The sequence below is a fragment of the Acomys russatus genome, chromosome 3 (assembly GCF_903995435.1).
Source record: "Acomys russatus chromosome 3, mAcoRus1.1, whole genome shotgun sequence".
Taxonomy (NCBI): Eukaryota; Metazoa; Chordata; class Mammalia; order Rodentia; family Muridae; genus Acomys; species Acomys russatus.
In genome coordinates this window covers 69,592,200-69,608,091 of record NC_067139.1, presented here as the reverse complement: position 1 = coordinate 69,608,091, position 15,892 = coordinate 69,592,200, and the positions used below count along the sequence as shown (strand labels likewise).

At 52.9% G+C, this 15,892-nt stretch overlaps 1 protein-coding gene across 4 annotated transcripts in view; it reads left to right on the top strand.

Annotated features, from left to right (window-relative positions):
* The window catches only part of Zmiz1 (zinc finger MIZ-type containing 1), a 199,128-nt gene that overhangs the window by 75,005 nt on the left and 108,231 nt on the right, over window positions 1-15,892 (top strand). For all 4 annotated transcript variants that reach the window (XM_051142241.1, XM_051142219.1, XM_051142231.1 and 1 more), the window contains exon 3: window positions 1,724-1,803. The gene's annotated coding sequence lies outside the window, so the exon portion shown is untranslated. The remainder of the gene's footprint in view (window positions 1-1,723; window positions 1,804-15,892) is intronic.

Here is a 15,892-nt window from a genome sequence, read left to right as displayed (position 1 = left end):
CTTCCCACTCTGGCTTCTGTCTCTGCTGCCAAAATAATCATTTTCTCTTTGTCAGCGGCTCTGCTGGCCAACTAGACTCGGGGAACCGCCTGGGCTATGGGTGGCAGGAGGCAGGAGGCCCAGTCCCCTTTCACCCCAGCCCAGTGGCTGCTGTGTATAGGACCCTGGTCCTCAGTTTCTTCCTCTGTAAAATGGAACAGCGTGGCTACAGAAGCCAAGGACTATTTATAGACTATAGTAAAGGGACTCACAGAGCTGGAGGCTGAGAGGTGACTGTGGTGGCTCTGGGACTCTGTGCTATATGGAACCCTGTCCTGGCCCCTACAGTGTGATTCATATCCCATCTACCGGACAAGAGTTCATGCCCTATATCTACTGCCTTACATGGTCGGTGTCTGTAACTGGGGTGCCCATGTCCCTGCAATTGAAGAAACAGACAGGGGGGTGTAAGAACTATGTGCCCTGCACACGTATTTAGATAAAGGGTGAACCTGGCATTTGAAATTAGTTCTGATTAAAGAGCAGACCTTAAACCCCAGGATTCAGGAATCTCTGGCAGCTGTGCCTGCTGGGCAGTGAGAAAGCCTGGGCCAGACAGGAGTCAAAGCCAGGATGCAGGGCTTGGCACCGCCTGTCCCACCATCAGCCAGGCCTCCTTGCTCTGAGAGGCATGCCACCCTGTAGCCAGCATTCCTAGGACTCAGAGGCAAGTGTGCTGGTCCAAGGAGGTACAATGCTTGCTTGTAGCCGTAGATCTGCTTTCTAGAGCCTGGATGGGAGATGGGATCTGCATCTCTTACCAGAGAGCCTCCTGGGTACCTATGTACCTGGGCAGTGGTGAGCAGCCAGAGTCCACTCAGTGAGGCTAGTCCTTCCCTGTGCCCTGCCACCCCTCTCGCAGATCTTGAAGCAGCCTCCTTGCTGCTCTTCCTACCACCGTCTTCCCACTAAGGTCTTTTCCCTCAGCAGCCATGGGAACTCTTCCCAAACTGGACCTAGGGTCATTCTCCCTCTGTAATTGTTTCTGCCCAGTGCTGCTCATCCTGCCCTCCCTCCACCTCTGCCAGGAGTTCAGGCCTCCCATTCTCGAGTCCTCCTCTATGCCACGCTTTGCCCCCCTTGGCTGATACTGTCCGTCTACACAGTAGACGGTTCCCTGGCTCTTAGCCTGCATTTCTGGTCCACCCTTTAACTCCCCCTTCCTGAAGAGGCCGCTCCACCCTTTGTATCGCTGTAAGGGAAGCCCCTACAGATAGGTCTGGTGTTCCGTTCTTAGCCACTGAAGCAGCACCCACTGTCACAGCCTGGGTGTTCATACCATGTTTGTTGAGTGAGTGGCTGTCACCACTTTCTCTTAGGGGAGAGAGAAAGAGAGGAGAGACAGACAGAGAGACAGAGCGGGGGGGGGGGGGGGGGGGGGGGGAGAGAGGAGAGAGAGAGAGAGAGAGAGAGAGCGAGGAGAGGAGAGAGAGAGAGAGAGAGAGAGAGAGAGAGAGAGAGAGAGAGAGAGAGAGAGAGAGAACACTATTAGGCAGGGAGACTGAAGTCTGCAGAGATGGGGTGTCTGGGCCTGCCTGCATCACCCCCATAACACTCTCTTGCAGCTCCCGTCTGTCTATCAGCTGGCCTGCTAAGCTTTACCTCTGGTATCAGATGTGGCAGTGTGTTCATCACTGCAGGTTCTGCAGGAGCAAAGCACACTGACCACCCCCTCTCATTGCAGGAGGATGGACCTTGAGTGAAGTGGAGGGGCTGTGAGCAGCTGACCAGCACAGGAACACTAGTGACTCTTGGCTCACTGAGGTAGGTGCACATTTCTGCTTATGGCTCCTAGGTGCAAATGAGGGCTGGGGGGCGGGGGGTCCCATGTTAGTCTGAGCCACACTGAGTCCCCACAGTGGGGTCCAGTGCCACCATCTTTGCCGGATGTTGTTGTGCCCTGACAAGTACTCCCTACATCTCATGCCCCATGGCCTCTGGCTTGATGTTTCTCAAGTAGCCGCTGAGACCAAGTGACGAGTGCTGGGACACAGGCCTGACATTCCCAGCCTTGGCACAGCAACATTACGCACAGTGGTAACTCCTAAACCCAAATGGAACATGGGCCTGGATGGCAGAGAGGCATGCTCACCAACCAGCCACAGTGACCACTGCTAGCTGCAGAGTGTGACTTTGACACTTGTCCACTGGAGCCTTGAAGAATGGCTCTGTACCTTGGTTTACCTGTCTGTCGAATGGGAGTAGCATGACAGGGATGTGCACAGGGACCCCCCTCTCCACACACCCCACATGACCCTCACATCATTCCTTTCCTCTGAGGATCTTCCAGTGCCAGGGTGGGTACAGTCAGGCCACCTGCCTGATGGAGAGCTTAGGTCTGTCCTTTAGGATGCTCCTGAGAGTGGTGGGGACGAAGGCTCAGGATAGACTTCTGGCCTGGACATCAGAGTGTCTCATCCCAGGATGGCATTTCAGGGTTGATCACACTTGGCTCTCTACCAGAGACACCTGTGTAATCTCTATTTACTTTTTGGCTGTCAACCCTGAGGGTTCAGAAGTCTTACACAGATGCTTATTGGCCCAGAGCCCTTGTCTCAGGGCATCATGGCCCTGGGCCACCCTGGGAGAATGGAGATCCCTGCCAGCTGACTGAAACTTTTCCCTGGAGTACAGTATTCCAGGAGTCCCTGGGCTATGTCCCCTTTTCTGTGCAGGAGCCCCAGTCCCTGCTTCTCAGATATATGACTGTAGGTGGGTAAAGCCCCGATAGCAAGGGCAAGTGTCACTATTCCCAAATGAACATGCACACTATGGCAGGCAGGCCTGCTAGGAACGTTAGAAGCCTCTACTGGTATTAAGTTTTGCCTCTTCTGGTACCTGGATTGTGCACATAGGACACACTTTCTCCCCCTACACCCTCCTGAGAGCCTCTAGAGGAGGTTTGTGTAATGTCTTGTTTACCAGAGCCTCTGTAGTTAAAAAACAAAAACAAAACCAAAAACAAACAAAACAAAACAAAAGCATTCAGCTGTAAGTGGTGGAGTGGGGATTTGAACTGAGGTCTGTCGGAATTAAGGAACATGTGATATTGAGGTCGGAGAACAGGGAGGTTGTGTATAGATGCAGGGAAAGTCACCTTCACCTCTGCTTCTTCAGCCTCCCAATACTGCTCTCTGGAACCAGAAGCCTTGCCCACTACCTGACAGGCTGCACATGCCCGTCTCCCAATAGCCACAGAAGTTCTCCTGTCCAGTGCGGCCTACCACACTGGTCCCCTCTCCAGTGCAGCCTACCACACTGCTCCCCTCTCCAGTGCAGCCTACCACACTGGTCCCCTCTCCAGTGCAGCCTACCACACTGGTCCCCTCTGCAGTGGGGCCTACCAGCAGTCCAGTCTGGCTGGAGGAATCCATGCTAACTGCCAGGTAACCTTTTTGACTCTCCTTCATGGTGGGTTCTCTTTTCGGATGTTTTTCAAGGTAATTCATTCCCTTTCCAGAAATTGCCAGTGGCAGAGCATTAGGCAGCTGGTAATTAATCATGGGAATGGCTTCAAGTTTATTCTCTTTAAAGAAAAAAAAAGGAAAAAGGAAAAACAGTGAGGAACAGAAAGCCATGGTGGAAAAAGAAAAGAAATCTTTTCCAAAGTAGTGCTGGTAATCAATACCTCTTTGTCCTAGAAACAGTGGGCCGGGTGGCAGCCAGAAGCTGTGGTTAGCACCTGCAGCAGGGAGAAATCTCACTTGTAGCCATCACCTAGGTGACCCTGGGAAGTCACTGCCACCCTCTGAACTCAGGTTTGCCAATGTAAAGTAGGTTAAGGGAAGATGTGGACGAGACAAGTGTGTCCATGGCTGTGACCCAGTGCCTAGCACACAGGGGCTGCCCTGGAGATATTTTTCTGACTGTCTAGTTACTTGGTTCCTAGTGAGCTGACATCAGAGAAGGTAGTGGCACAGACAGCAGGGTCATGTGCTCCTTCAGTCATTTTCTAAATGACAGAAGGACAGTTTGGCTCAGGGGCAGGAAGGCCAGAGCCCCTTGGCACCTTCAACTCCAACCTTCTAGGAGTCAAAGCATGTAAGCTGGAGTTGCGGTCCTCGGGGCATTCAGACTGTGGCCTGGTGCCCTGGAGCATCCCTGAGTCTAAGTGGGAGCAGGACAGTCTCCATAGTGGACCCTGGGGGAGGGCCACAGGAAGATGACCCTGGCAGGATGCAGTGCCACAGTAGCTGCTGCCTGCACTGGCTCTGTGGTCTGGGTACCAGAACTGAACAGAGGGGGAGAAAGGTCTAAGCTCCTGATGCTGGGCTGGGCCAAAGATATGCATTGGTTATCCATGGAATAGCATCTGCATCTTAGAGGTAGGGTCTCAAACCTAGGTCACATCTGCTGGTCACGCTATTTCCATCTCCACCCCCACCTCTCTCAATGACTGCATTGTCCCCATCGTTCTCCTTGGCTGTCCTTTGCCCAGTGACCACACATGAACTTCTCCTCCTTAGCATGGCCGCTCTCCCCACTCTGCCCAGACTGGCCAGCTAAGCCTAGGCTCTCCTCACCTCTGTTCGCCTTTATCATCAGAGCTGCTCCTTGCCAGGCGCCCAAGACTATCTCTGCTCTGTCTTCGTATTCAGTCTCAGCGGAGCAGATACCTCCTGTGTTCCTGAACTGCCAGTCACGGGTGCTTCTGGCCATTACACAAGGTGCAGCATGGGTGCACAGGGCTGGGTCTGCCATTCACAGATGCTAGGAGGCAGCATTGCTTATGTGGCCGGCAGCCGGCAGTGGGACTGCACTAGCCCCTCCGTCAGGGTTTGGACCTCTATTCCTCCTCTATAGCCCAGAGATGAGGGGCCTGTACCCACTAGCAGGGTCTTTGAAAACCAGGCATTTCCCTGAGGCATTATTGAAATTTTCACTATAATTAGAAGTGAGGTGTGCAGGAACTAGCTGCCTGGTGGGAGTGTGTGTGTGTGTGTGTGTGTGTGTGTGTGTGTGTGTGTGTGTTTGTGTACATGCACGCATGCGCGTGCGCACATGCTCATGAATAAGTAAATTACACTCTCCCAAAGGAAAGTCCCAAGGGAAAGAGAGCTGGAGGGTGAGCTCCCATAAAACTACAAGCCTAGGAGTATCAGTGACCTGGTCACCCTTGGGAGAGTCTCTGGCCAGTATCTTCCCGGAAGTGCCTACTGAGCACATAGCATAGTCAGCCTGGCGTGGTAGCTGCTACCCTCTGGCCACTACTTTCTTTCCTAATGACATCACAGACCAGCCTCTGCCAGTGCCCTGAGGTGGAGCTCCATTGGCCCTCGCTATGTCTCCCCACACTGCGCCTTGTCAGGCGGCCCTCATCCAGCAGTGTCCCCTTCCTCTTTGCAGTGGCTTCTTCGGTGCCTGCTTCAACCCTGAGCACTTGCTCCCTCTTCTCAAGTCCAGACCCTTCCTGTCCTGTGCTCTCATGACATCCTTTTGGGACCTGCCACAAAGTTTCACATTGATCGTGTATTGGAATGATAATCTATTGGGTTCCCAGGGCAGATGTTTTACATTTGTTCTTTATATTGAGCCTTCACAGTCTGGTGTGCACTTGCTAAGTATACGCAGCTCTCACTGTTCAGCCACCACCATGGCTATTGAGGACACAGCAGCCAGTGCAGGCTTGGAGGGTCTGATTTCTTCATTCTGCAGTTAGGAGTGAGGGGAAGAAAAGCTGGCAGGGCAGGAGCTGAGGTCATGAAAGTTGGATGAGGCCAGCAGGACCATGGCTGAAATGCTTGGGAAAGAAACTTACTATGCCTAGAGGGGAGACCTCATGTGGGCTCTGTCCACAATGAGCTCAGGTATGTGGGGACTGCCTCCGTACTCCAAACAACCATTACAGGCGTGGACGCATGGTTCTGCTCTTAACCCTCATCCCTTTCAGCATCTAAACAGGGTGCTTAGTTGAACCCTGACTTCTCAGGAAAGGAGCACGTCTGACCTTCATGTCTATCACCTCAAGCAAGCATTCTAAACTGCAGAGGCGTTCCAGGCTTCCAGGAGGATGGAGATTACTGGTATCAGAGAAGACTTCATGATCCAAAAAGGGAGAAAGGACCTCACCTGCTGGAATCAGAGCCGGGGTGTGGGGTTGTGGGGTAAAGGGGTGTGCTCTTCAGAGGCCAGGCTGGCAGCCCAGCCCATTTTTGTCTTTGTTGCTATCAAGCCCCGCCCACTGCACCTGGCTGCTAGCACCATTTCTGCTCAGTTCTCCTGACTGCCTCTGCTCAGGCAGTGTGGTGAGCCATGGCCGGGTCAGGTGCTGACCCACTCTCCTCCAGAGGGCTTCCTCTGCCTTTGGCCTGCCTCTTCTCACTGTGTTCAGTGTATGCTGAGCTGAAAACCCCCCTTTCCCTGTCTGCCTGCTCAGATTCACAGACCTTACTTCTAAAGCCCTCAAACCTCAATCCCTTGGCGTTTGCTTACTTCTGTTCCTTTAAGCCAGCTGTCTGCTGTCTTTTCCTTTGAGTACTAGTGATTCAGCTCAGGACTTTATATATACTTGGTAAGAGGCCTACCATGGTCTACCACGGAGCTACACTTGAAGCCTTAGCTTTGTTTTTTGTGTAAATTTTGAGATAAGTTCTTTCTACTCTGCCCGGCAAGCCTCAAACTGTGTGATGTGTAGTCCAGGCAGGCCTTGACTTTGTCACCTTCCAGCCTCATGGGATTTAAAGATGTGTGCTACTCTGAGCCACACTCCCAACATGGTACCCGGCTCTCCAGTGCTGAGGGGGTCTCAGGAAGCCCATGTGTCCTCAGCCCCCCGGGGGTGGCAGTGAGGCTTCGTCTGTTTAGCTCTTTCCGAGCTTGGGGGACAGAACTAAGAAGGGCTCTGAGGCTGCGTGTAGACTCTGTGGGAAACAGCATGAGTAGTCCAAGGCATACATCTGTCTGTCCAGCTCCTGCTTCCTAGGGCTGGTTCCCTCAGTGGGTTCTTCACTTCCGGTCTATGTCAGTACAAAGGAAAGGAAAGGGCAGTGCCATCTACGGGCCTCAAGGCCATGTATTCACTCTGACTGCTGGGCATCTCTGCCCCAGAGTGTGCCTCTTAATAGAGAGCAGGACCTTGGGTCTTTCAGAAGCTCACGCCTTACCTCTGTCTCTCCCGTCCAGCATGTCTCATCCTCTGCCATTTGTCTGGTAAGAGCACATCTTTCCTTTAAGATATCAGAGACCCTCGGCTGTATCCCCCAGGGCATCATTGGAGGCTTTGTTCAGAGCCTGGGGGACAATTCCAGAGGGATCATCTCTGTGGCATGCTCCACCAGCACCCTTCCATCTGGTCATCCTACTCCAGAGGACAGGCTAGCTCAAAGTGACTCCCATGGAGAGGCCCTGTCCCCACCAGATGCCCACTTGAAGCCACTCCACCCTGCCTTTCCCTCCAGTGAGAGCCAGCATTCTATACTCTGCTGTCCCCTGGTCACCACAGTCCTGGGTCCAAAAACTTTTAGGGTGGCAAGGAGTGCCCCTGGAAGGCTGATGAGCCAGAACCTGAGCACAGCGCATAGGGTGCTTCCTCTTAGTGGATGATCTTTGCATCCTTTGGGCTATGTAGCTTGTCCCATTTGGCCTCAAAGATGGCTACTATGGGTTACCTGTCTTATAGCCATCTCCAGTGGCTCTTCCTATGGCTGCTTGGTCACTGGAGAACTCAATACCAGTTTTACCTCTGTGGTTTGGGACAATAAAGGCCTGAGTGGTACTATAACTCGAAGATAGGCCAGAGCTCCTTGGACCACTAGCATCCTGCTTATAGATCCAGCCTTGGGGTATGGAGCCTTGTGCATGACTATGGTTCATTCCCAGGTGGGAACCCCAACCAAGTGCTTGATGCAGGACCACTACCTGAGCTCTGCACACTAACTAGTCTCTTTCCCTTGCACCCTCCACCTTAGTGTGCATGAGAACCTGTGTTTGTATGAGTTGTATTTCATATATTATGTGCAATGGGAAAGAGCAGGGTATACAGTAGACACTGTATAAATGCTGATGGAATCAAGGGTACAGAACATACACTGCGGTATCTGTGGAGAAACTGGAAAGCCAGACCAGAAAGCATCAGAGCTACAAGAAGATGTGAAGCCACGCCTAGGTGACAAGGACAGAAGCAAGGGCTACTCAACATACTTCACTGGAGCTCAAGGTAGGCAATGCCTACTGGGGCCACCCTCCTAGGCCACAGCACCACTTCCTCCCGGCCCAACATCTCCTTCCCAAGCCAATGCATCTTTCTCCTAAAGACCCAGTGTGGCACCTAGCTAAGAGGCTCAAGGGAGAAGAGATGCTCAGAGCTTAGCTTTGGAGTAGGGCAGCCTCTCTGGGGTGATTTGTACACAGTATTTGGTACCCCAGAGACACTCACCCTACAGACTCTAGGTCAGGAGAAAAACAGCTTTTATAGCACCCTGTCACTGAAGGGCAGAGTCCAGCGGAGCCATAGATCCCTAAGAGAGTAGTCATTAGTGATAAAAACGGTAATGACATCATCCTCTCCACCCTGTCAGCCCCATGGCAGGTGAGGATTAGAGGCATCCCTGGTTTGTAGATGAGGTAACTGAGCGATGCTATGTAACTCTAGGCTAAACTCCTCTTCTCTAGCCCTTGATGGTGAGATGTAGTGCAGGACCCTCAAGCAGCTCTTTGGACACAAATCTGAAGGGGGCACAGGCTGTTAAAAGCTGATATCATTGTCCATTATTTGGTATAGGAGATTGAGGCTAGCCTGGGCTACCCTGCCAATCAATCAATAAGGCCCCTTTATTACTCTACCAACTTTCTTCCTGGACCTCCCCGCCCCCCAACTAGGTGCAATGTTTCTTCCCGGAAACAAGCCCTTTATAGCAGAAAGGAAGTGAGTTCTGGGCAGTGTGATAATTCGGGTGCTTCGACGAGAACACGGGGCCAGACGGAGAGAGACTGTCACCAGACTGTACGACTTTCCCAGATCTCCCGGCTCTGCCTCCGAATGAGCTGCCCAGTGCTCAGACTTCCTTCATCAGAGGCCTCTGGCCTGTGAAGGCACAGGAAGTGATGTGGCACCTGGGAAAGCAGAGTAAAAGCCACAGGGCCAGAGGACACCCTGCTGGCTGTAGCACTGAGATAACCCGATGCATAGGAGGGGACTAAAGAAGAATTTTAAGAATCTACCTTGGTGGCTAAATAAGCAGAGCAAGTGGCTTGCCCATGGCCCCTGAACCCAAATTTAAGGCCCAGTCGTTGCTGTTAATCGTGGTGTCACAGTGTGGAGTGCACGAGCCTGCTTAAGATTATGTGGTGCGTCTTTGGGGAGCCTTAATGGTAGCTGTATTAATTGCTACTTGCTCCGATTGCTTTGCATACACTGTCTAACTTAAACTTCATACCAGTTTGTTTTAAGCCTGGAGCGGTGGTCCGCTCCTGCAGTTCAAGCACCCATGACTCCAACCCTGGGTCACTTCAACTTGGGCTACATGTCCAGACTCTGCCTCAGAAAACTAAACAATGACCACAAACTGTTTGTAAACTAAGGAACTGACAGGGGACGTACTCACCTGTGGCCACACACCCACTGGAAGGGGAGGCCAGAATCTGAAGTGACCTCACCTGACTTCCGACCTGAGTCCTCAGCCTTAACCATAGGCATGGGAGCCACCCCAAGCTATGCAAGGACAGAGATCCCTACTAGCTTCCAAAACGACAGGCAACTACTTGAAGGTCCACGGCAGTGTTGTCTACACAGAGCCTATGCTCTTACTCATTTTCAGACCATGGGAGAGGGAGAATGGTGCCTTCTCATCCAATGAGCCCAGACTCAGCCAGGAATGCCAAAATGGCCAGCATATCCCACGCTACCAGCTGTGGCACAGGCCATCCACGTGGGAGCCTTCTTGGCATCCCCTAGGATAGTTAATGCACCCAGTTTACTATAGCTGCAGAACCAAAGTGAGTCACTGTAGGGCTGTCTGGGACCCACAGCTCCTATGAGAGGGGCAGAGAGAGGCCATGCTGAAGTGTGCAGAACACAAGAAGACATCGGGAGGAAAGCCAAAGCCAGCCCTGTAGCTGAGCACTCAGGTATAGCTCCAGAAGGATTCATGAGAGGCATGTCATGAGACGAGATCCTCTGGGGAGCCAGTGGAAGTTGGATTAGTTAAAAAAAAACAAAAAAAGTGAGTGAGGCCATTTCTCCCTGGGTTTCCATGGGAGGATATTCATGTTGGGGAGCCCTTCTGTAGCAGAGTTGCCCTCTGGCAAGCCAAGAATCAAGAATTTAAAAGGCTAGTCCAGTGAGGGTGCCGATTAGGATGTTCAAACTGTTGATCAGAAACAGGGTGCCAGGGTGGTTGGTGCAGAGCCCACCGAGCAAGCCAAATGCAGAATTCTGGAGAAATTAAGGGCCAAGGGCTCCGAGGATGCAGCCAGCCCCATGTCTTCTGCATTGGTGGGAACAAAGGCCCAGATCTGGGAAGGGCTTGTCTTGAAAAGACCCAGAGTCTTTGCAGTAAATGCCTAGCTCTGGCCTCGATCTGACACAGCTCCGGCCTGCACCTGCTTTCCTGAGGGAGGGCTCTTCCTGGATGCTTCTGACCTCAAGCCAAAGTAAGAAGACGATGCCCGAGACCTGGAATAGCTCACCAGGATCTGAGCAAGAGCATCCTCCAGGAGACAGGGAAACCCTTCTTTTGCCCCTAGATATTGAGGCAGCCACATCTGTGCTGTTGCTAGTATCCAGTGGTCATCTGCCATTGCTGTCCTCCTGGGCCATACAACAATTTCACTTGGTTGGAAATCTGCCAATCTGGGCAGTGGTCTGTGGAGTGGTCCTGAGTGCTCAGTTGCTAGGAGTGTGAAGTGTGTTGGGGACCTGTGGCCATAGCTGCTGGGGGAGTAATGTCCCAAGAGGGGGGGGGGGGGGACCCTGACTCCATGTGCAGTCCAGCCTGTGAAATGAAAACACGCTGTTTCCTGCTGGAGGCTAACACAGGGCTGGGCTCCATGTGGCCTTGGTAAGCTGGCCTGGTTCTCAGGAAGCCCTCCTTCCCCCCACCCCCCCAAGCAGTGCCACAAAAACAGTGGAAAAGTGAGCCTGCTCCAAGGCTGTTTCCACTGTAAACAATGGCTCTTCAGCTGGTCCCCAGCCTCCTGAGTCAGAGCCAGCCTCCTCCACCCCACCCTGCCTGTGAAGCACCTCAGCTGCCCTCTATCCCGACAGTCTCTGGGCCTTACTTACAGTTCAGACATGCCAAGAGCCTTAGTCTTCACAGGAGGCCTGTGAAGGCAGGAGATCCTCCGGGAAGTACAGCAGTACACAGAGAAGCATGGCCAGTGTCACACAGCAAAGACAAGACAGACCCAGTCTTCTTCCGGGATTGCCGGTCTCAGAGAAAGATTCTGTGTGGCGTTCACTGCCTGATGCAACCTGAGTTTCTTTGACTTTACCTCATAAATGAAGTAAGTGGGCAGCATTTAGCGGCAGCAACATCTTCATTTTCAATTTTAATAATGTCCTGTTTTCCTTAGTAACGCACGTTGCTTGTAGCCAGCTTGGAAGTCACAGAAGTGAAATGGGAAAAACAGAACTGCCCCGGCTCTGCCCACAGAAGTCCTCTTGCTCAGCACTCGATTCATATTCTCTCTCTCTCTCTCTCTCTCTCTCTCTCTCTCTCTCTCTCTCTCTCTCTCTCTCTCATCTCTCATCTCTTTCTAAGATCCTTTTGTCTATTGGTCTTATGCCATCAGGAGCCTCTTTTTTGGAGGGGAGGCTGTCATTGTTTCTAGAAGCCAGGGTTCTTTACAGCCCCTTGAGGAGTTGAGGGCAAGCCAGGGCACTCCCCCTTATTTGACAGTGACTTTGTGCCTGCCCAGATGGCTAGGATGGGTGCTTCTGAGGATGTCATGAGGAGGTACCTTACCCTGGAGAGATGCTTCTAGGGAAAGTAGATTTGGGTCCGGGAGCTAGGTACCAAGAAGTTTTCTGCCTTACAGTTTGACACAGGTTGCCTGGGGATCATCCTGGGGCTGACTCGCCTGTGCCCACACTCCGTCCATGAGTTGACTATAGACATGACTGTGCCTTCCTTCCCTCCCTTGGTCCAGAAGTCAATATTGAGTGGCTACTGTGTGTAAACGGTTAGGAAATCCAACAAAGGTCTCAAGCCCCTCGCCTGCCCCTCCTGTCACCCGTTCTACTCTGTAACCCTCCCAGCCCCCTCTTTAAGATCCTCACCAAGACAGATCTGGAGGCCAGCTGGGCTGTGAGGGCAGCAGAGGTCCCAAGAGGAGCTAGCTCCGGTCCCCTCCCCCACCACCGGCATCCTTGGTGGCCCTGAGACAGCTTTATGGAGGACAGATTGAGGCTGTCTCCCTCCTGGCAGGTTTATTTCTTCATCTTTCAAACCCTGCTCTGATTTTTCCACCTTGGCCTCCCTACCCCCACTGGCTCCCTGGCAAGCTTCCTCTCCCTCCCCCTCATCTGTCAGCCTGGCTAGGCAGAGGGCCACTGGCCTCCCAGGTGATTGAGTTATGGGGGAGGCAGGCCAGCTTTGCAGGAGTACTTTTGGCATCCTGCCTTGCAGAAGCTTGGGAGGCTGGAAAGGTGGTGAATGTGGGCCACAGATCCCCAATATGGCTCCACCTCTTTAAGACAACCCTGCCTGTTGACCAGGGCAGTCCTGCTCAGGCCTCAGTTTCCCTTCCTGAGGGAGGAATGAGCAGGCCCAGAGCTGGAGGAAGGCAAGGTGTCAGAGCAGCTGACTACTTACTCATCATGGAAAACTTCCTAACCATTTCTGTCTCTGAGCTGGAGATCAGAGACACATGGAGGAAGAAGAAATGGGAGGTATATATTTATAAAGAGCCTACTGTGTGCAGCCACCCCCAAGCAGCAACCTAAAGAGATAGTTACTGGTAGCAACAGGTCAGAATTTTTTTTTTGGTCAGGTTGGTGAGTTTTCTTTGTTTTAGTTCTTTTCTGATATACAGTGTTGTTATGTACCCAAGCTGGACTCAGAGGCAGTGGGTAGCCCAGGATAACCCACAACTTGTATCAGTCCTACTGTGTCAGCTTCTGAGTACTTGGGCTACAAGTTTGTGTGGCTTTCTTGCCAAGATTAGGATTATGAGTCCCTGGGGACTACAGAAGGTTAGACAATGAGGCGGAATTCAAAAAAGAGCTTAGGGAATTTGATTATACCAAAGAGAAATCAGAGAAGTGAAAAAGGCAACCTGAAGTCACACAGCTAGACATAGAGCCCTCTTCCGCCTGCTTCCTATATCCTACTTGTTCTCTGTGGCAGCAAGCCACTTCTCATCTGACTGTTGGCAAGAAGGGCTTGCCATTCCAGCTGGCATCACCCAGCCGGTGCTTGCCACGGTGGACTAAGAGCATGGTGGCTTCAAGGTTTGTCCGTTTCTCACAAGCCAGTGCCTGACCCTCTGCTAGTCAGACCCCCACCTGCTGTCTCTTCCCCAGCCAGGAAGGAGGGGGTGGGAGGAAACCCCACCACCACCACCACCACCACCACGCTGCTCCTGCACTCTAGCTCATGGGAATGAAAAACACATTGGCTTCATTATCCTCGGATTGAATGAGCAGGGTTGCTATGGCAACAGCCATCTCAGGCCAGCAAGGGGGCAGGGAAGGGGTTGGTGAGACCGAAGCAAGTGGGGACCGGGCAGCGGGTGAGCAGGCACATCGGGTGGGCAGGCCACGGGAACAATTGTCATTTATGCCACTCTCTCTCTTTTTGAGGCCCCTGGCTTCTGATCAACAGTCTTGCATGGGGAGAGGCAACACGGACCGAGAAGGCAGCAGCATCCTTCCCTAACTTGCCCCTCGTTCCTATGCCTTTCATGGAAGGGTGCCAGGGTTGTGGTGGGCCCATACCCAGAACCATTCAGTGGGCCGGCTTCCCAGCAGAGACCAGCCAAGGGCCTCCACTAGCCTTCTGGGTGCATGATTAAGAGGAAGTGCCTGAGCACACTTGAGTGGCCATGACAGGTTATGAACAAGCTCGCAAACTCATGTAACTGTCCTGGGAGGCTGGCTCTCTAGGCATGAATGGGACAAGGCAGGTGATGGTGGCTGTGGAGGCCTCTCGCATCCAACCCTGAGCTTGTCCATTTCCTGTGACCCTAGCAGAGCCGAGTATCCTGATGCCTATAAGAGGCCCTTCTCTACCTGGGGCCTGGATGCACCTGCCCATCCACCCCACAGAAAGTCACCCCCAGGTAAACCCTGTCCTGCTACCCTCTGCTCAGCCTCACTCAACGGTGGCCAGCTGTAGTCCTTCCTCCTCTGAAGAACTACAGCTGTTCACCTGGAGGGACCCCAGGCAATCAATGCAATTTCGTCTTATCTGGAAGCCTCAGATGTCCCTCCCTGTGATCCAGACACTGGAGGCACCAGCTTGTTTCTATACAGCACCTTGTATGCCCACAGGGCAGTGCAATCAGACAGAGCCACTGAGAACCCGAGCGCTGACCCCAGCTGAAATGCAGCAGCCTGGCCGGCCCCCCTTGCACATATGCCCCTTCCTCATCACCTAGCTTCTACTCCAGCCTTTCCCTCCATGGAGTAGTCCCAGGCCCCGCCTCTGGGTCCTGCCTCTTACTGTGTCAACTTCAATGAGAAACTGAGGCTTGGAAAGGAAATGACTTGTCTACGGCTATTGGGGGGAGGGGGCTCGGGCAAGGGGCAGAGGTCAGGGCAACCCAGCCTGACATGGGCCTATCTCTTTTCAAGCCAGGCCCTTGGTACCCACTGTGATGAGCCAAGCCAACCTCCTCTAGGGCTGGTAACAGCTTCCCTACCACTGCTGGTTGCAGGAGACAGATCCTACAGTACCAGGTTTGAGAGGTTTTTGGTGGCCTTCCCTGCTAGGGAAGAACTCTTGTGTGTGATCCGAGCCTGAACTCTTCTCTCTGAGCATAGGGGTGGGGCGAGGGGGTCATCCCTGTGGCCCCACCCACAAATGGGCCTATGACTTCTAAAGAGGCAGGCAGAGGCAGAGTGGATGGCCCGGAGTTGCCCCACCCTTCTGCCAAGTGGGATATGTGAAAGGGAAAGACTGCAGAGAGGCCGCTCAGGGTTTCCAAGCAAGCTGCAAATCCATCCCAGAGGCTGTTGTCAAATGCAGGCTCTGGAGCCCATCTAGAGACCCAGGGACAAGCCAGAGAGCAGTGCTTTGACTTTGCCCCCACGGGCTGGCCATCCTTCCTCAAGAGTCTGAGGCCTGTGCCCTGAACTTTACTGATGGACCTCCTTCCCCTAGCCTCAGATCAAGCGTAACAAGCCTCTGCTGATCCTGCCCGGGCCTCGTCCATCATCTCTTCTCTCCCCACATTCCCCATGGCATCTTCCTCTGCTGTTGACCTCCCATGACTCCACGCCTGTGTATCCTGGGCCTTCCTCCTAGTCACCACCAGGGCTACAGCTCGGCTCCCCACCCACAGGACTTTAGAGGGCGGCTGCTGGGCAAGCCTGTCATTTTCCCAGCTGGGGATTATAGGTTTGGGGTTTAGGGTGTCTTGGGGAGGAGGAGCCCAGACCCTGGTGCAATGCCAGAGAGAGACACCTCACTCTAGGTGGGGAGTGGTGCTGTTTGGGCCTGGCTTGTGACTCCTGCAACTTGACTGAATGCTATCCCTCTCTCTCTCCTCCCTCCCCTCCCCTCTCTCTCTGGTGTGTGTGTGTGTGTGTGTGTGTGTGTGTGTGTGTGTGTGTGTGTGTGTGTTAGGTTTATCCATGCCTCTCCTGAAGGCCAGGGTCTCTCTTTACTCTGATGATTTAATCCTCTCAATGAACCCAAGGACAAATCTAGTTTCAGATTTTTCCAAATTCAAAAAGGACAGGACTGTGGCT